This window comes from Trichomycterus rosablanca, chromosome 14, assembly GCF_030014385.1.
Source record: "Trichomycterus rosablanca isolate fTriRos1 chromosome 14, fTriRos1.hap1, whole genome shotgun sequence".
NCBI classification, from domain to species: domain Eukaryota; kingdom Metazoa; phylum Chordata; class Actinopteri; order Siluriformes; family Trichomycteridae; genus Trichomycterus; species Trichomycterus rosablanca.
In genome coordinates, this window is record NC_086001.1 from 19,434,068 (window position 1) to 19,455,769 (window position 21,702).

The 21,702-nt window shown below is 37.6% G+C and overlaps 1 long non-coding RNA gene and 1 pseudogene across 1 annotated transcript; one reads left to right on the forward strand and one right to left on the reverse strand.

Moving 5' to 3' along the window:
* Positions 1–1,430: 1,430 nt before the first annotated feature.
* The window catches only part of LOC134326942 (zinc finger protein 850-like), a 72,586-nt pseudogene continuing 52,314 nt past the window's right edge, over positions 1,431–21,702 (reverse strand).
* On the forward strand, positions 11,946–14,052 carry LOC134326951 (uncharacterized). The gene is made up of 3 exons (XR_010014654.1): positions 11,946–11,989; positions 13,691–13,803; positions 13,977–14,052. It is a non-coding gene; the product is annotated as an uncharacterized LOC134326951 (long non-coding RNA).

Below are 21,702 nucleotides of genomic sequence, written 5' to 3' on the forward strand. Positions count from 1 at the left end.
AACTGCAGTTCGAGGACTGCACCGCGTCGCACCACACTATATCTACGAGACCAACAGAACATACCAGTTACCTCAAACCTTGCGGTTTTACTTGCCCGAATGGCATACGCCACCAGGGCTACCAGCTAAGGCTACGAACGTGTGGACGAGCTGCCACCACGGACCGGAAAACAAACAAAGGTGCGACACCCGCTGCTGTGTGGAGCTGGCTTAAGTAGTCAGCCCCACAGCTGCGGGTGATCAGCACTAATTAGGAGGCCTGGTATAAGAGGCCTTTGTTTTCTGAGCTCTGTAATGTCTGCTTCGCTGGGAACCCGGGGCACGTTCACCAGCTACCACAGACCTCGTTATAATTCACAAGCGCCTTTCAAAACACTCAAGGACACCTAACAATACAAAACATCAGTACATAATTAATGACACAGATTAAGGGTAGGCGAGTTTAAAGGAATAAGTTTTAATATGTTTTGAAACTAGGGATTGAATCAATGGTGCGAAAGTCAGGAGGGAGAGAGTTCCAGAGATGTGGGGCAGAGTAGCTAAAAGCTCTAGCTCCCATATGAGGTACACTAAAAAGTTACAATAATCAATTCGAGATGTGACCAGGGCATGAACAAGAACATCAGCACTTCTAGGAGAAAAGAATGGATGTAGACGATTTATGTTACGTAAATGGAAATAAGCAGATCGTGTGAAATTGTTAATATGTGCATGAAATGAAAGATTGTGAGTGGAAGGAGAGACGACTGAGTTCTTCATCATCACTGAGAATTTGTTTTTAGAGAGAGGAGATTTTCTACCTATAAGAAGAATTTCAGTTTTATCAGCATTTAATTTGAGAAAATTGTAAGAGAACCATGTTCTTAATTCTATTAGACAATCAGAGAGAGATGGAGGAGGAAGAGTAGCAGTGGGCACAGTGGACAGGTATAGCTCGGTGTCGTCCGCATAACAATAAAATTGAATGTTGTATTTCCTAAAGATACGTCCAATGGGAAGCAGGTAAATGATAAATAGTAGAGGCCCCAGGACAGAGCCCTTAGGGACATCACTAGTAACAGGAGTTACTGTGAACATACTGTACACGTCTAGAAATGTATGAAGAAAACCAATCAAGCATAGTAGCACTAAGACCAATATATGCTAGCCGATCCAATACCTTTTATTTTCAATTCACTTCCACTATTAACTGATAACATTCACTTACATCAGGCTCTAAACCTCCTGGTTCTACCCACCATTCACTCCACTATAGATAATCACATTATTTTCCAGTAATAGTTTAACCTAAAGATTTATTCTTTTATTATTACTATTTACTTATTAATGTTTACTGTGTAATTAATGACCTATTAATTACACAGTATAATTAATTCATTGCTAACCATTTCTCCCCAACACTGTGAGCATCATTTCTGTAAAATGTGAATGCGCTGGTGTTTTTTGAGATTACTCTAAATATTAAAACTCTTTCCACACTGTGAGCAGTGATATGGTTTCTCTCCAGTGTGAATGCGCTGGTGTATTTTCAGATCACTCTGTCCATTAAAACTCTTTCCACACTGTGAGCACTGATATGGTTTCTCTCCAATGTGAATGCGCTGGTGTATTTTGAGATGACTCTGTCTATTAAAACTCTTTCCACACTGTGAGCACTGATACGGTTTCTCTCCAGTGTGAATGCGCTGGTGTATTTTGAGATTACTCTGTCCATTAAAACTCTTCCCACACTGTGAGCACTGATATGGTTTCTCTCCAGTGTGAATGCGCTGGTGTTTTTTGAGATTACTCTGTCCATTAAAACTCTTTCCACACTGTGAGCACTGATACGGTTTCTCTCCACTGTGAATGCGCTGGTGTATTTTGAGAGCACTCTGTTGATTAAAACTCTTTCCACACTGTGAGCACTGATACGGTTTCTCTTCAGTGTGAATGCGCTGGTGTTTTTTAAGATTAGTCTGTACATTAAAACTCTTTCCACACTGTGAGCACTGATACGGTTTCTCCCCAGTGTGAATGCGCTGGTGTATTTTGAGATCACTCTGTCCATTAAAACTCTTTCCACACTGTGAGCACTGATACGGTTTCTCTCCAGTGTGAATGCGCTTGTGTGTTTTGAGAGCACTCTGTCTATTAAAACTCTTTCCACACTGTGAGCACTGATACGGTTTCTCTCCAGTGTGAATGTGCTGGTGTCTTTTCAGAGCACTCTGTCCATTAAAACTCTTTCCACACTGTGAGCACTGATATGGTTTCTCTCCAGTGTGAATGCGCTGGTGTATTTTGAGATGGCTCTGTCCATTAAAACTCTTTCCACACTGTGAGCACTGATACGGTTTCTCTCCAGTGTGAATGCGCTGGTGTTTTTTGAGATTACTCTGTGTAATAAAACTCTTCCCACACTGTGAGCACTGATATGGTTTCTCTCTAGTGTGAATGCGCTGGTGTATTTTGAGAGCACCCCGGGTACTGAAGCTCTTCCCACACTGTGAGCAGACGTTTCCTTCTTCCTGTGTGGGACTGAGAGAGGTGTTAATGCTGACAGTACCAGAGGACGTTTGCTGATTACTGGAGCTTCTGGTGGGCATCAGATCCTCATGTTCAGTCTTAATCTTCACCAGAGTCTCATATTTATCATGGTTGCAGCTCTTGATGTGATTGTGGAGCTGATTTTGGGTTGTAGAGAAACGTGGACACGAGGAGCAGCAGAAATCCTTGTTCAGTTCTGAAGCAGAAAATAATCAATACATTTATAACATCATAAATAATCATTTTACCAAGATAAAAAATATCTTACTGAGTTCATCTTCATCTTCAGGTTCTTCCTTCTTCACAGGCTTCATCTGGAAACCTCCACACTGTTGGTCCTCTGGGGTGAGGTGTTCCTCAGAGGTGACGTGTTCCACAGGGATTAAAGATCCTTCACCTGAAATTCATCAATATGTGAAGAAGAAACTCAACAACTGGAGGAAACTGAAGGTTGTGGGTTTAGTTACCACAAATAAATACTACTTAGATTTAATCCAGACTGGAAGTATCAGCACTTCTCCACAGGACAGTACGGTACAGTACAGGTTCTAATCCCACTATCCACATTTTCTTATTATTTCTACTATACTAACCAAACTGTACTGTACTAACATGGCAAATTGCTCCACATTTACTTACAGAAGTAACTTCCATCTTCTTCCTCCTCCTTTTTTATTAGTTTCTCTTGGAATCCTTCATTTTGTAGATCTATGGGGGTGACGTGTCCCTCTTCTGCTGACTGCATTATTAAAAGATCTGACAGGCAGACGGACAGATAGACAAATGTACTTTATTCCCTATTAAAGAGAAATCCAGGAAAATTCTTTTACACTGTTTTAACTGTTTATTTTTAATGCTGTGAGGCTGTAAACAGAGTAAAAATGTTGAAACTATTGTGGGACTGAGCAGCATCAGACAGAAAAGACTTCTAATAGAACTTTTTGGGTTGGTTTCACACACAGGGATTAAGCCTAGTCCTAGACTACACAGCATTTTGAATGGAGATTCTCTATTTAAAGCTAAATGTAGTCCTGGACTATAAGCCTTAATCCCTGTCTGGGAAACAACCCTTTGAGTTTGGTGGAAGTGGTTTTGTGGCCCAAAGTGAAATGATTAAGTCTGATGTTCTTTACATCTAGTTTCTCATCCACTCCCAATAACAGTGCTGTACTAATACTGTTAACTTTTACTATAAACCTGTAAAACAAGCTGTAAACAAAGCTACAAGAACTCGCTGTTTCTATCAAACATTAAAAACTGTAAACAAAGCTGAAAATGTCACGCGTTTATATCAAAATGTTAGATTTAATAATGAATAAACTCTGAATCCGTTACAATCGACTGATTCATCGGTTCAATGAATCGGTTCATCAGTACTGAATCATGTGTGATGCTAACAGTTAGCGGAGCAGCTAATAGTTTGTGTGTTTAAATAAAACTGGAGTTAAAGCTCCTCAAATCCTCACAGTGATGTTTTATTATAAACTCTAGTTTTATTATTAATTAGAATGTGGTTATAATGAAATATAAGGGTTATAATTAAATACATATTTTACTTACAGATGAGGCTCTACAGTACAAACACAGCAGCTTCTTGTTCTTCTTATGATGTTTAATGGCGGTTGGCAGAACAACTTAAGACGCACCAGCGTCACCAACTGGACTGGAGTTGAACAGCAGCTTAGCAGTAAAACATCTCCATTAGCCCTGTATCTCTCAGCTACAGTGTTGGGGGAACGAACCGATTCTATTGAACGATTCTTTGAAATGAACTAAAGGAACCGAGTCGCTCTTCTAGTATAAGGACAAATAATTAAGGAATAAACTTGTTTAATGATGTTAAATCTGATTGGTTCATGGCGTTTGTGTTTTAAAGCAGAAACAAACACAGGCACATCTCTGCACAAGAGAGGATTTTTCTGAAACTAAATAAATAAAGTAAATAAATGGAATTTGTTTGTAGATGTGATTCCAGTATACAGTATTTGTTTGGGTTTAGAATGTAATGTGAAAGTAAAGTAATGAGGAACGAGATTATATTTTCCAGGATGTAATGAGTAAAGTAATCCCATTACAATTTTAGTTAAGTAATGAGTAATGAGTAATAAGTAATGAGTAATAACCCAGCTAGCACAATCATCTGGCCCAGTTCCCACTTTTCTATCGGCACAGTCGGCCGAGTGTCAGAATCGGCCAGAATCAATGTAGCCAGATCCGGCCCAGTTGTTACAACAGCTGGGTTTGTCTGGTGCTCGTAGAAACGCGTGCTCGTAGAAACGCGTGCGCGCCGACGCTGGTTGTCCGGCTGTGGCCCAGCGTCCAGTCTCTGATTCAGCGCCGGCAGAACAGCATCACCATAGCAACAGTGCGACGCGAGCCGTTGAAAAAGAGGACTCATTCGTTCGTGTGAGGTAAATAAACGTTTAATCTTAACAATTTTTTACTTAGCGAAAAGTAAGCAGAAAGTCTATTAATGAGTTTTGGATTAAGATAGAGAGCAATTTGGAAATGGAAACTGTTAGGTAATGTTATCTAGTGAGTTTCAGGTTAACTGGTAGTCTGAACTGAAACATTTCAGGTAACGTTAGCTAAAAGGCTAACAGTTTCTAGCATTAGACAACAGCTGCTAAAATAATTGAAGCTCATTGAATACTGTGGATAACGTAAAAGCTACAATAAGCAACAAGAATAATAATAACAACAACAACAACAATAATAACAATAATAATAATAACAATAATAATCAAAACAACAACAACAATAATAATAATAATAATACAATATTAAGCAACAGACGAACTACCATCTCTGACTGTACATCCACAAGGTGGACCAACAAAGCAGGTGTGTACAATTATAGAGTGGACAGTAAGTGGACTCATTGTTTAAAAAGTCCAGCAGCACTGCTGTGTGTGATCCTTTTAAACCAGCACAATACACACTAACACACCACCACCACGTCCGTGTCACTGCAGTGCTGAGAATGATCCACCACCCATAATACTTGCTCTGAGGTGGTCCTGTGGAGGTCCTGACCATTGAAGAATAAGATAAAAGGGGGCTAACAAAGTATGCAGAGGAACTGATGGACGACAGTGGAACTGTAGAGCTACAAATTGCTTCTATATGGTTAGTGGAGCTGATAGAATAAGAGTATACATACAAGGAGGTGGTTTTAATGTTGTGGCTGATTGGTGTATTATTTGGTATTGTATTTAGTTACATCCGTAAAAGACCGTGGCAGTCTTTTCAGTGACTTTTGCAACTGTTCTCTTTGTGTGACTGAATAACGAACAAAAAACTTCTTTTTATAGAAAGTTATTTTAAAAGTTAATTGTAGATGACAGTTAACTTAACTGAAGTCTGTCTGTACTTCTTTATATTATTTTTATTATGGGAAACTTCTTCTTTCTCACTACTAAAAATACTTGTTTTACTAAAATACTTGTTAGTGTACTTGTTATACTTGAGTTTTCTCTCTGACATTGCAGTAAACATGGACAGCAAGTAGAACTTTGCTAATTCATTGGCCTGTAAAAGATCAGCACTATGCACCATGTTAATAAACTCAGACATGAATGTGAATTACACAGACACTGAGCTAAAATAAATGGTAGACTTCCATATGGTAGATGGGGTTATTAGATGTACAGAACAACATAAACAGAATGTCCTGTCTCTAAATAGCTAAATGTATAAACAAAAAATACAGAACCTAAATTGCACAGATTTTCTATTTCAGGTTATTTACTGCAATAAACTAGCAGATTTACTAAAACTTAATAATAGGCTTTCAGTCTGTTAATCCCTATCCGAACCCCTATACTTCTGCAGGTGCAGTGAGACAGAATTCATTCTGCAGCAAAGCAGTCAATGTATGTATAGGATAGTATTAATATTTGCCATATATGTATATGTGATATATGTGTGTGATAAATATTTATGGTATGTATATAGGATGTATTAGTAGATGTAGTAGTAGTAGTATGTTTAGTAGTATTGTGTATGCGTAGTATAGTATTTATATTTACAATATTGTTCACTTTTATAATTATTATTCTTGTATGCAATTACACTGCCTGGCAAAAAAAGGTCACCACCTGGATTTAACTAAGCAAATACGTAAGAGCCTCCCATTGGAAGCTGAAACTACTAAAATCGGGTTAAGAACTGTCCAACGCATTATTAAAAAGTGGAAGGACAGTGGGGAAACATCATCTTCGAGGAAAATCTTGAATCTTGTCATCAATACAAGATCTTGGGGAAAAATTAATGCAACTCTGGACAGAAATAAATGTTGTGACATTGCAGAAGCTTGTGGAAACGATGCCACAGCGAATGTGTGCCGTAATCAAAGCTACAGGCGGTCCAACCAAATATTAGAGTGTGTGACCTTTTTTTTGGCCGGGCAGTGTATATGTTATTTTCTATATATAATATTCATATAGTTGTCATTTTGGTTCACTTTTATAATATTCTGATTATTATTATTATACTACTTGCTGCAATTATCTTAATAAAATACTTTCTGCTGCACAATCTGTAGTATAAATCTACTATTTTATCTATAAGGATGTGAAAGGAGAAGAAAATGGGAAATAAATAGTATCGCAGTGGTTTGGGGGCTATTCTGGTCCAGTTATGGGAGAGTCGGCGGAGATCTGGCATCCGGATTTGGGCCAGCGTATTTGGCCCGATTCTGGGCAGTCATTCAAAAAGAGTCAGAGCCGACACGGGCTGCCCGCACTGAACCAGATGCGGCAGGCTCGGCTGGCAGGAGTTGCGCCGGAAGTGGGCCACAATTACAAGGCTAGCTGGGATATTACAAACTAATCAAGCTCGTCAAATTTCAGACATTGTTCACGTAAACAAAAATCTCAATGGGAAGCACAAGGTGATTCATTTATTTATAGACGGTGCTGTTTATGGTTTTACATTTAAAAACATGAACAGTTAAAAAATAACAACAAACACAACAACAACAGTTTAATAATAATGTTACAAATCTGTACCCAAGCAACAAGCTGTAATTTATCTAGCACCACTAGATGGGAACGATCTCTGTACAACATTTTGAACTTCACTTTAAAAGTCAGTTCAGTGTGTTTTACTGTAGTAAGAATAGCTCCACATGTTTTGTACGTAGTGTTTATGGTATTTAAGCTGGATGGATAGATGGAAGTTAACATGTAATCTAAGGTGACTCTTAAGTTTATTCGCTGCTGTTGGCTTATAAAGTTTTACTGAACAAACTGGCTCGTATTTTGGCACTGATATACCTTCCTGAATGGTGATCTGCTTGGTTGACACAACTAGCACAAGTAATCGTGGTCTACACCCCACAAGCGCTCTGTTGTACTGCACATGCGCTGAATGCTACCATCCTGAAACTGCTAATGTTTCTCAATCTTGGACCTCACACCGGGTCCCCAAATTAAAGCAATAAGCTTCCACTGAGATTTGAACTCCGATCGCTGGATTCAGAGTCCATAGTTCTTACCATTACACCATGGAACCACAAAACAAATGTTTTGTAATGAAGAATTGAGCACGAAGGTTAATAATTACACCATTAACTCCACATGTTTTTTATGTAGTGTTTATGGTACTTAAGCTGGATGGATAGATGGAAACTAACATGTCAGACATCCCAAGTTGCAAAAACTCATTTCAGGGAGCTAAAAAAAAAAAGCTAAAACCCTCTCGCACACAGCAAAGGATATGAGTGATAACAGAACTTTTAGGAGCTGCTTACTGAGCTACTAAACTAACTGTTCAAGTCACAAACACATTAATGTGTACTACATAGTGCACCAGCTAGTGTGCAAGATAATAGATTTATGTTCCCTACATAGTGAACTAGATTGTATATTAATAAAAGAATTTATGTTTTTTACTTAGTGTACTAGATAATAGACTTATGTTTCTTACATAATGCTTTAGGTAGCGTATTAGTTAACGGATTTAGGTTCCCTACATAGTGCACTAAACTGAATATCAGATAACGAATTTATGTTCCTTACATAGTGCACTAGATAGCATCTTAGATATGAATTTATGTTCCCTATGTAGTGCACTAGATAGTGAATTAGACAATTTTTAAATTTTCCCTACACAGTGCACTAGAAAGTATAACTAGATGATGATTTGTGTTCCTTACATAGTGCACTAGATAGTGTATTACATAATTATGTACCCTACATAGTGCACTAGATTGTATATTTGATCATAGATTTATGTTTCCTACTTAGTGCACTAGACAGTATATTAGACAATTGATTTATGTTTCCTACACAGTGCGCTAGATTGTATATCAGATAACGGATTTAATACGCGATCGTATTAATAAAGTCTGTGTCGCCTTCGTGCGCGTGTGTGTGTGTGTGTGTGTGTGTGTGTGTGTGTCACTCTTGGCCGCTCGTTCTAGATTTTGGGAGATTTTATCTGACTTGTGGGAATCAGGAAGCCGCTATGTATATGCGTGAGACTCTTTTTCTGTACTTTATTTTACAAAAAGCCAGAGTGTACAATGAGAGGGGGAATTATGTTTCTTATTATATAATTGTTTCTCAACAAAAACCCCAGACTTCATTAGTTTATTACATTAATAAAATTACTTTATATTCGCCTACAAACTGTAGTGGGTTTTCACATTCACATGATGAACTAATAAATACAAAATCATTTATTAGTCAAAGCATATTGATGATACATTCACCTCATACATCATGATACACTGCTCTTCCCTACATGAAAGTACAGGGGTTGGACAAAATAACTGAAACACCTGTCATTTTAGTGTGGGAGGTTTCATGGCTAAATTGGACCAGTCTGGTGGCCAATCTTCATTAATTGCACATTGCACCAGTAAGAGCAGAGTGTGAAGGTTCAATTAGCAGGGTAAGAGCACAGTTTTGCTCAAAATATTGCAATGCACACAACATTATGGGTGACATACCAGAGTTCAAAAGATGACAAATTGTTGGTGCACGTCTTGCTGGCGCATCTGTGACCAAGACAGCAAGTCTTTGTGATGTATCAAGAGCCACGGTATCCAGGGTAATGTCAGCATACCACCAAGAAGGACAAACCACATCCAACAGGATTAACTGTGGACGCAAGAGGAAGCTGTCTGAAAGGGATGTTCGGGTGCTAACCCGGATTGTATCCAAAAAACATAAAACCACGGCTGCCCAAATCACGGCAGAATTAAATGTGCACCTCAACTCTCCTGTTTCCACCAGAACTGTCCGTCGGGAGCTCCACAGGGTCAATATACACGGCCGGGCTGCTATAGCCAAACCTTTGGTCACTCGTGCCAATGCCAAACGTCGGTTTCAATGGTGCAAGGAGCGCAAATCTTGGGCTGTGGACAATGTGAAACATGTATTGTTCTCTGATGAGTCCACCTTTACTGTTTTCCCCACATCCGGGAGAGTTACGGTGTGGAGAAGCCCCAAAGAAGCGTACCACCCAGACTGTTGCATGCCCAGAGTGAAGCATGGGGGTGGATCAGTGATGGTTTGGGCTGCCATATCATGGCATTCCCTTGGCCCAATACTTGTGCTAGATGGGCGCGTCACTGCCAAGGACTACCGAACCATTCTGGAGGACCATGTGCATCCAATGGCGGTGCCGTGTATCAGGATGACAATGCACCAATACACACAGCAAGACTGGTGAAAGATTGGTTTGATGAACATGAAAGTGAAGTTGAACATCTCCCATGGCCTGCACAGTCACCAGATCTAAATATTATTGAGCCACTTTGGGGTGTTTTGGAGAAGCGAGTCAGGAAACGTTTTCCTCCACCAGCATCACGTAGTGACCTGGCCACTATCCTGCAAGAAGAATGGCTTAAAATCCCTCTGACCACTGTGCAGGACTTGTATATGTCATTTCCAAGACGAATTGACGCTGTATTGGCCGCAAAAGGAGGCCCTACACCATACTAATAAATTATTGTGGTCTAAAACCAGGTGTTTCAGTTATTTTGTCCAACCCCTGTAAGTACAAAGTATCGGTATCGGATCGATAACAAATTTTGCAGTATCGCACACCACTAATACAGATGTGCTAATGGAGATGTTTTACTGCTAAGCTGCTTTTCAACTCCAGTCCAGTTGGTGGCGCTGGTGCGTCTTAAGTTGTTCTGCCAACCGCCATTAAACATCATAAGAAGAACAAGAAGCTGCTGTGTTTGTACTGTAGAGCAGAGCCGTAGATAGAGAGAGTTGCGACACTCCTTGATCTCGCCGCTACGCGGTCACGTGGTTCATGTAACCCTCAATAGTTCCAAACAAACCCGGCGCTGTCATGTTCTCAAATGGGACCGGCAGCAGTAAATGAAATATTAAACGGCAAATAATAAACATTTGTACAATTTCTGGGTATTTTCAACTGCGTTTACATTTACTGCATCTGCTTTAATGTCAATTTGGTATATAAAGTGGAAGATTGATGTTTATAATGACTTGTTAATAGGTCGTTCTTGTTAACACACAGTACATTATATTAGCATACATTACATAATGCGATATCCTTAAGTAGTAGAGACAATATACAGTATAGACATTAAAGTTTTTTATGTTTTGATTTTTGCATAAACTAATCTCCCTTCACTTTCCTGAGGATTCATAATAATAATCATTTTTGCTAAACACTAAGTCATGTGCTGGATTCATAAGGTTTACCTGCACTGAATGAACAGATTGATAAACACATTACCGTACCAAAAACATTATAGTGCAGGTACATGAAAAAGCATTCATTCATCTCTTATTTCATGAGTGATTAATAATTGATTCCTACATGTAATACATTAATGAATTCATTATGAATATGCACTAGTTCATTTTGTCTAATGTAAGTGGTGGACAAGGTAGACAAACCATGTAGTTGAGTTAAAGTAGAGATATCCAAGGTAACATATTACTCCAGTAAAAGTAGTAGTAAAAGTAAAAATACTCTTTACCTCCACTAAAGTACTAAACTAAATTTACCTTCAAATGTACTTAAGTATGAAAGTAAAAGTATAATGATTTATTGTGGTTCTAATGTTTTATGATCATTTCTGTAACAAGAATCTTGATTAATCAACTCATTTTAGGTGAAAAGACTCGTGTGTCATTAATTAAGCTTAACTGACTAAGCTAAATTGGGTTATACCTATTAATTAAGATAAACATGTAACATTTAGTGCTGAGCAAATGCTAAACAATAACAGTATTAAGTATATTAATGACATTAAATTCATAATTTTTTTAAAACAAAGCAACATACAGCTAAAAATGTTTGATAAGTAGTGGAAATGAATGGGGCTCTATGGGTTGTTTGGAACTATACAGAGCTCCACAACCCGGAAGCTGGGCAGAAAAAATGTCCCGCCCCCTTTCCAACGGTTCCCTATGGGAGTGTCGCCACTCTGTTCTCTCTACCGCTCTGCTGTAGAGCCTCATCTGTAAGTAAAATATGTATTTAATTATAACCCTTATATTTAATTATAACCACATTCTAATTAATAATAAAACTAGAGTTCATAATAAAACATCACTGTGAGGATTTGAGGAGTTTTAACTCCAGTTTTATTTAAACACACAAACTATTAGCTGCTCCGCTAACTGTTAGCATCACACATGATTCAGTACTGATGAACCGATTCATTTGAACCGATCCAGCAAAATGAATCAATTGAGCGGAACTGATTGAGTTTCTTCATGATTAAATCTCACAGTTTTATATAAACACGTGATATTTTTGAACTTTTTTTATAGTTGAACTTTGTTTATAGTTGAACTTTGTTTACAGTTGAACTTTGTTTACAGTTGAACTTTGTTTATAGTTGAACTTTGTTTACAGTTGAACTTTGTTTATAGTTTAACTTTGTTTATAGTTGAACTTTGTTTACAGTTGAACTTTGTTTATAGTTGAACTTTGTTTACAGGTGAACTTTGTTTACAGGTGAACTTTGTTTATAGTTGATCTTTAATTATAGTTAAACTTTGTTTATAGTTGAACTTTGTTTACAGTTGAACTTTGTTTATAGTTGAACTTTGTTTACAGTTTAACTTTGTTTATAGTTGAACTTTGTTTACAGTTGAACTTTGTTTATAGTTGAACTTTGTTTACAGTTGAACTTTGTTTATAGTTGAACTTTGTTTACAGTTGAACTTTGTTCATAGTTGAACTTTGTTTACAGTTGAACTTTGTTTATAGTTGAACTTTGTTTATAGTTAAACTTTGTTTATAGTTGAACTTTGTTTACAGTTGAACTTTGTTTATAGTTGAACTTTGTTTACAGTTGAACTTTGTTTATAGTTGAACTTTGTTTACAGTTGAACTTTGTTTATAGTTGAACTTTGTTTACAGTTGAACTTTGTTTACAGTTGAACTTTGTTTATAGTTGAACTTTGTTTACAGTTGAACTTTGTTTATAGTTGAACTTTGTTTACAGGTGAACTTTGTTTACAGGTAAACTTTGTTTATAGTTGAACTTTGTTTATAGTTAAACTTTGTTTATAGTTGAACTTTGTTTACAGTTGAACTTTGTTTATAGTTGAACTTTGTTTACAGTTGAACTTTGTTTATAGTTGAACTTTGTTTACAGTTGAACTTTGTTTACAGGTGAACTTTGTTTACAGTTGAACTTTGTTTATAGTTGAACTTTGTTTATAGTTAAACTTTGTTTATAGTTGAACTTTGTTTACAGTTGAACTTTGTTTATAGTTGAACTTTGTTTATAGTTGAACTTTGTTTACAATTGAACTTTGTTTATAGTTGAACTTTGTTTACAGTTGAACTTTGTTTACAGTTGAACTTTGTTTATAGTTGAACCTTGTTTACAGTTGAACTTTGTTTACAGTTGAACTTTGTTTACAGTTACACTTTGTTTACAGTTGAACTTTGTTTATAGTTGAACTTTGTTTACAGGTGAACTTTGTTTACAGGTGAACTTTGTTTATAGTTGAACTTTGTTTACAGGTGAACTTTGTTTATTGTTGATATTTGTTTACAGTTGAACTTTGTTTATTGTTGATATTTGTTTACAGTTGAACTTTGTTTATAGTTGAACTTTGTTTACAGGTGAACTTTGTTTATTGTTGATATTTGTTTATAGTTTAACTTTGTTTTTAGTTGAATAGTCTGTCTGTCTGTCTGTTAGATCTTTAATAATGCAGTCAGCAGAAAAGGGAGACGTCACCCCTGTGGATCTACAACATGAAGAATTTCAGAAGAAAATAATACAAAAGGAGGAAGATGATGATGATTTCTTCTGTAAGTAAATATAGAGCATGATGCCACTTTCCCACCAGACAGTGTGGTACAGTACAGTGTCTGGATTTAAGTTTGAATCTAACTAGGATTTATTTATGATCAGAAAACCAAACCCACAACCTTCAGTTTCCTCCAGTTGTTGAGATTCTTCTTCTCATATTGATGAATTTCAGGTGAAGTCACTTTAATCCCTGCAGAACTTGTGGCTTCTGTGGAACTGCTCTTCTCAGAGGACCAACAGTGTGGAGGTTTCCAGATGAAGCCTGTGAAGAAAGAAGAACCTGAAGATAAAGATGAACTCAGTAAGACTTGAGCAAAATCATTTCTCCTAATTTGGTCGTGTCTGAATTTCTTGTAATATTTTTGTATATTTAGTGCAGAAGTGAGCAGGTGAGTGAAATGAGGAGACAGAAGATAAAGAAGATTAAACAGATCATGCTGACTGTACCGTGTATAGACTAGTATATAATTACAGAGTAATGCCAGGTGAATAGGTCCTGGAGAGATGAGTCTGCACCTTCCATCCAGATCTTAACTGTCCTCATTGTGGGTCTCAGATGTCTGATGACTGGGGTGTACTTGGGGAGCAGGAACAAAGACTGGTGATCAGACTGACCCAGGTGGGGGAGGGGTGGAGCTTTGTGTAAACAATAAAGACTCCATCTGGGTTCACAAAGGTCTTGTAAAGCTGCGTTAGCATTAGCATCTTTAGGGATATAAACTGCTGCAGTAACAATGCAGGAAAACTCTGGTGGTTATAATACCTAGTTATAAAGGGTCTACACGTTATAACCAGGTATTCCAGGTCAGCAGAGCAGTAGGTATTAACAGTGCAGAGTCCATGCACCATGTGTTGTTTACATAAAGGCAAACACTACCACAGAAGCTCTTCATCACCTTCATCAGCTCTTCATCAGTTCCATCAGCGTTGAATTGTCCAATTTGCATCGTGCTTCCTCTCTGTCTATGCCGAACCCTGCCATGATCGAGGAGATCGAAGCTAACCCACATCCTGTCCCCCATAGAGAACGGTCCCAACTTATTCTGATTTGGGGTTGTATTGTTATAATTATTATTAAATCTGCTGAAACCCTGTTTGAACAAAGGTTTATAGGTCGTGTTTTTTGACAGATAGTATAGAAGTACGTGTCTGTTAGTTCTAACTTAAGTGCTTAATAAAGAAGTTGGTCGTTACTACCAACAATAACAAACTTTTTTTTTTTTTTTTTTTTCACAAAACAAAGAGATTTCAGGTGAAGGAACCTCGATCCCTGTGGACCACTTCACCTCTGAGGAACACCTCACCCCAGAGGACCAACAGTGTGGAGGTTTCCAGATGAAGCCTGTGAAGAAGGAAGAACCTGAAGATAAAGATGAACTCAGTAAGATATTTTTTTATCTTGAGTAAAATAAGATTTGGATTGAATAGAATCAGAGGAACCTGGGATGAAGCATCATACAGTGAAAGCTTGTATTGTGCTCATGCAGATCAGTGTGAGCAGGAAATGATGAATGCAGGATGAATCACGTTACAGGACTTTAGCATCAGATCTCAGTTTAACAATTACTAACAGTATTTATTATTTATAATGTTATAAATGTATTTGATTATTTATAATGTTATAAATGTATTTGATTATTTATAATGTTATAAATGTATTTGATTATTTATAATGTTATAAATGTATTTATTATTTATAATGTTATAAATGTATTTGATTATTTATAATGTTATAAATGTATTTGATTATTTATAATGTTATAAATGTATATTATTATTAATAATGTTATAGATGTATTTGATTATTTATAATGTTATAAATGTATTTGATTATTTATAATGTTATAAATGTATTTGATTATTTATAATGTTATAAATGTATTTGATTATTTATAATGTTATAAAAGTATTTGATTATTTATAATGTTATAAATGTATTTATTATTTATAATGTTATAAATGTATTTATTATTTATGTTATAAATGTATTTGATTATTTATAATGTTATAAATGTATTTGATTATTTATAATGTTATAAATGTATTTGATTATTTATAATGTTATAAATGTATTTGATTATTTATAATGTTATAAATGTATTTATTATTTATAATGTTATAAATGTATTTGATTATTTATAATGTTATAAATGTATTTATTATTTATAATGTTATAAATGTATTTGATTATTTATAATGTTATAAATGTATTTGATTATTTATAATGTTATAAATGTATATTATTATTTATAATGTTATAGATGTATTTGATTATTTATAATGTTATAAATGTATTTGATTATTTATAATGTTATAAATGTATTTGATTATTTATAATGTTATAAATGTATTTGATTATTTATAATGTTATAAAAGTATTTGATTATTTATAATGTTATAAATGTATTTGATTATTTATAATGTTATAAATGTATATTATTATTTATAATGTTATAGATGTATTTGATTATTTATAAATGTTATAAATGTATTTGATTATTTATAATGTTATAAATGTTTTTGATTATTTATAATGTTATAAATGTATTTATTATTTATAATGTTATAAATGTATTTGATTATTTATAATGTTATAAATGTATTTGATTATTTATAATGTTATAAATGTATTTGATTATTTATAATGTTATAAATGTATTTGATTATTTATAATGTTATAAATGTATTTGATTATTTATAATGTTATAAATGTATTTGATTATTTATAATGTTATAAATGTATTTATTATTTATAATGTTATAAATGTATTTGATTATTTATTATTTATAATGTTATAAGTGTATATTATTATTTATAATGTTATAAATGTATTTGATTATTTTCTGCTTCAGAACTGAACAAGGATTTCTGCTGCTCCTCGTGTCCACGTTCCTCTACAACCCAAAATCAGCTCCACAATCACATCAAGAGCTGCAACCATGATAAATATGAGACTCAAAAAACACCAGCGCATTCATATTTTACAGAAATGATGCTCACAGTGTTGGGGAGAAATGTTTAGCAATGAATGAATTATACTGTGTAATTAATAGGTCATTAATTACACAGTTAACATTAATAAGTAAATAGTAATAATAAAAGTATAAATCTTTAGGTTAAACTATTACTGGGAAATAATGTGATTATCTATAGTGGAGTAAATGGTGGGTAGAACCAGGAGGTTTAGAGCCTGATGTAAGTGAATGCTATCAGTTAATAGTGGAAGTGAATTGAAAATAAAAGGTATTGGTGTTAGGGGGTCTGCGGCGTCTGATGGACTTACCACCTGTTCTCAGCGTCGCAGATCTTACAGAACAAAGAGCAGCGTGGCTTCTAATAGAGAAGCACGCTGATTAGTGCGAATGACCGGCACCTGCGCGTCCACTATATAAGTGGGCGTCGCCCGATTACCGGCGTCGCACCGTTTGTTCTCTTACCTGGTTAATGGCTGCCTCGCACCAGCCTCTTTCTTTTATAGCTTAGGTGGTTCTCCTGGCGCCGTATGGTGGCAGGATGGGTAGGTCGTAAGGCCGAGGTAACTAGACCTAGCATTTTCAGTCTGGTGCGACTGTCGTGCAGCCCTCGCGCTGCTGTTTATTTAACCAGCGTCCCCTCTTTGTCAGCCGGTTAGCTGCCGGCTAAGTGCTAGCGCCGCAGCACTCGCCCAGCAGCGCTTTGAGCGCTATCCACTCCCCGGGGTATTCAGTAGCGTTATTGGCTCCCGCCTAGCGAGCCGCGCTCTCCCCGGAGCGACCCAGGTTCGATACCGGGCTTCGCTAATTTTTCTCTATTACTCTTGTTACCGGCCGCTTCCCAGCCTTACGCTGGTGACAGTGCCGTTCGGGCTCCCTGCTAGCCCGTCTTTTGTTTTCGCCCTTCTACCAAGTCTCGGTGGTTTTTTCCGAGCGCGTTCACGCTTGGCGCCCCCTCATAGACGCCTGAGTCCCCGCCTCCTCTAAGCCTCGCTGTAGCGAGCTGTGTCGGCGCGGCTCCCGCGAGTGAGCGACCAGGGTTCGCGACTCGCGTTTTCCGTTTTGTGTGTTTTTGTTTTCTCTGTTTATATTTCAGTTAGCCAGGACGATTTCGGCGTTATTCGGGATCCCCGGATTGTTTTTGGTTTATTGCCCTTTGTTCTCTGTTCGTTTCAGTTTACCTTGTGTACCTTTTAAAATAAAATCTGTTATTTTTTAAATCTCTGCATCTTGGGTCCTCTCTCTCTGCATACACGTAACAATTGGATCGGCTAGCATATATTGGTCTTAGTGATACTGTGCTTGATTGGTTTTCTTCATACATTTCTAGACGTGTACAGTATGTTCACAGTAACTCCTGTTACTAGTGGTGTCCCTCGGGGCTCTGTCCTGGGGCCTCTACTATTTATAATTTACTTGCTTCCCATTGGACGTACAGGGGTTGTATAATAACTGAAACACCTGGTTTTAGATCACAATAATTTATTAGTATGGTGTAGGGCCTCCTTTTGCGGCCAATACAGCGTCAATTCGTCTTGGAAATGACATATACACGTCCTGCACAGTGGTCAGAGGGATTTTAAGCCATTCTTCTTGCAGGATAGTGGCCAGGTCACTACGTGATGCTGGTGGAGGAAAACGTTTCCTGACTCGCTTCTCCAAAACACCCCAAAGTGGCTCAATAATATTTAGATCTGGTGACTGTGCAGTCCATGGGAGATGTTCAACTTCACTTTCATGTTCATCAAACCAATCTTTCACCAGTCTTGCTGTGTGTATTGGTGCATTGTCATCCTGATACACGGCACCGCCATTGGATGCACATGGTCCTCCAGAATGGTTCGGTAGTCCTTGGCAGTGACGCGCCCATCTAGCACAAGTATTGGGCCAAGGGAATGCCATGAGATGGCAGCCCAAACCATCACTGATCCACCCCCATGCTTCACTCTGGGCATGCAACAGTCTGGGTGGTACGCTTCTTTGGGGCTTCTCCACACCGTAACTCTCCCGGATGTGGGGAAAACAGTAAAGGTGGACTCATCAGAGAACAATACATGTTTCACATTGTCCACAGCCCAAGATTTGCGCTCCTTGCACCATTGAAACCGACGTTTGGCATTGGCACGAGTGACCAAAGGTTTGGCTATAGCAGCCCGGCCGTGTATATTGACCCTGTGGAGCTCCTGACGGACAGTTCTGGTGGAAACAGGAGAGTTGAGGTGCACATTTAATTCTGCCGTGATTTGGGCAGCCGTGGTTTTATGTTTTTTGGATACAATCCGGGTTAGCACCCGAACATCCCTTTCAGACAGCTTCCTCTTGCGTCCGCAGTTAATCCTGTTGGATGTGGTTTGTCCTTCTTGGTGGTATGCTGACATTACCCTGGATACCGTGGCTCTTGATACATCACAAAGACTTGCTGTCTTGGTCACAGATGCGCCAGCAAGACGTGCACCAACAATTTGTCCTCTTTTGAACTCTGGTATGTCACCCATAATGTTGTGTGCAATGCAATATTTTGAGCAAAACTGTGCTCTTACCCTGCTAATTGAACCTTCACACTCTGCTCTTACTGGTGCAATGTGCAATTAATGAAGATTGGCCACCAGACTGGTCCAATTTAGCCATGAAACCTCCCACACTAAAATGACAGGTGTTTCAGTTATTTTGTCCAACCCCTGTATCTTTAGGAAATACAACATTCAATTTTACTGTTATGTGGACGACACCAAACTATACCTGTCCACTGTGCTCACGGCTACTCTTCCTCCTCCATCTCACTCTGATTGTCTAATAGAATTAAGAACATGGTTCTCTTACAATTTTCTCAAATTAAATGCTGAAAAAATTGAAATTCTTCTTATAGGTACAAAATCTCCTCTCTCTAAAACTAACAAATTCTCAGTGATGATGGAGAACTCGTCGTCTCTCCTTCCACTCACAAGCTTTCATTTAATGCACATATTAACAATATCACACGATCTGCTTATTTCCATTTACGTAACATAAATCGTCTACGTCCATTCCTTTCTCCTAGAAGTGCTGATGTTCTTGTTCATGCCCTGGTCACATCTCGAATTGATTATTGTCACTCTCTCCTTTTTGGACTACCTCATATGGGAGCTAGAGCTTTTAGCTACTCTGCCCCACATCTCTGGAACTCTTTCCCTCCTGACATTCGCACCATTGATTCAATCCCTAGTTTCAAAACATGCCTTAAAACGTATTTCTTTAAACTTGCCTACCCTTAATCTGTGTCGTTAATTATGTACTGATGTTTCGTATTGTAAGGTGTCCTTGAGTGTTTTCAAAGGTGCCTATAAATAAAATGTATTATTATTTTTATATGTTGGCACAGATGTTACTTATATAACTTGTTTCACACATTTTCATTGTTTGGCTTATATAACTTGGTACAATCAGTTTTGTACAATCTGATGTTTTCATATACTTGAGCAATTGTTACAGTCTGGGCAAATGGCCACCTATTCAGTCTAGAATTAGTATTGTTATGGTCATTTATGTGTCATTTATGTATTTTGCTTGTTATAGCTTGTTTGCTAATAAAATATCTACATATTGAACCTTAATCCTCGGTCAGTTACAGTGCTTGTAACTTTTATAGTGTTCCTTTGTACTCCTGGGTAAGGTAAGCTTCTGGTTAAAGTGTATATTTTTGCTGTAACTTGTTCTAGACTCTATCTTTGTAACTTTGATTATTAACATTGCTAGAATTGAAGTAGCATTTAACTATTGTTAAATAGTCTGTTGATGCATTAATCTGTGTTTTGCTGATTGGTTAAAGTGGCTTCAGGTGCCCTGTGTTAGAGGCCTAGGTGTGAATTGGGGGGCAGGGCTAAACTTAGTATAAAATTAAATCTCTAGGTTTTTTCTACTAATCTAAACTAACTTGGGTAAGTACTATCAGTGTCTGACTATCTGTTCAATCTATCAAACTTTTTTCTCAGCATGTGCTACTCAATTATTCCTGTGCTCATTTCTCACAGACCCTGCAGACATCAGAGGGCACATTATAGGAACAGTAACGCCAGCAACCTCATCTACCCCCAACTGTTGCAACAGTCTCAAACAGTGGTGGTAGGTGGGGTCTGGAACTGTCAATCAGCCGTCCAGAAAGCTGACTTTATCTCAGCTTTTGCACTTTCTCACAGCCTTGACTTCCTGGCACTGACTGAGACATGGATCACCACCGAGAACTCAGCAACACCAGCAGCCTTATCCTCTGCCTACACCTTCTCTCATACACCGAGAGGATCTGGCAGGGGTGGTGGTACAGGTTTGCTCCTGACCAGGAAATGGCAATTCACTACTGTGAATGTTTCTCACCTTAACATTTCATCTTTTGAATTTCATGCTATTACTGTTACTTTTCCGATTACTCTTCATATCATTGTCATCTACAGACCACCTGGCGCACTGGGAGACTTCATAGAAGAGCTGGATGTTCTTCTGAGTTTCTTCCCTTCAGATGGAACTCCTCTGACTCTTCTTGGTGACTTTAATCTCCCTACACTTCAGTCCTCCTGTCTTCTTCCTCTTCTTTCATCTTTCGACCTCCTCTTTAAACACAGCCCTCCGACACACAAAGGAGGCAATCTTCTGGACCTGGTCTTCAGCCGTCCAGCTTCTGTTCTGGACCTCACTGTCACCCCACTCCACCTCTCTGACCATCACTTTGTGTCCTTCTCTCTCTGTCTCCCAACTCTTCCTACCTCCAACCACACTTTCACCCTTACAACACGCCCCAATCTTCACTCTTTATCTTCCTCCCTGCTGATCTCTAACATCCTAACTTCACTACCTAACCCTGACATACTTGCTACCCTTCCACTCAACTCCGCAACTAATACGCTACTCTCTTCTCTTTCAACATCCCTCGATCAGCTCTGTCCTCCTACCCTCAA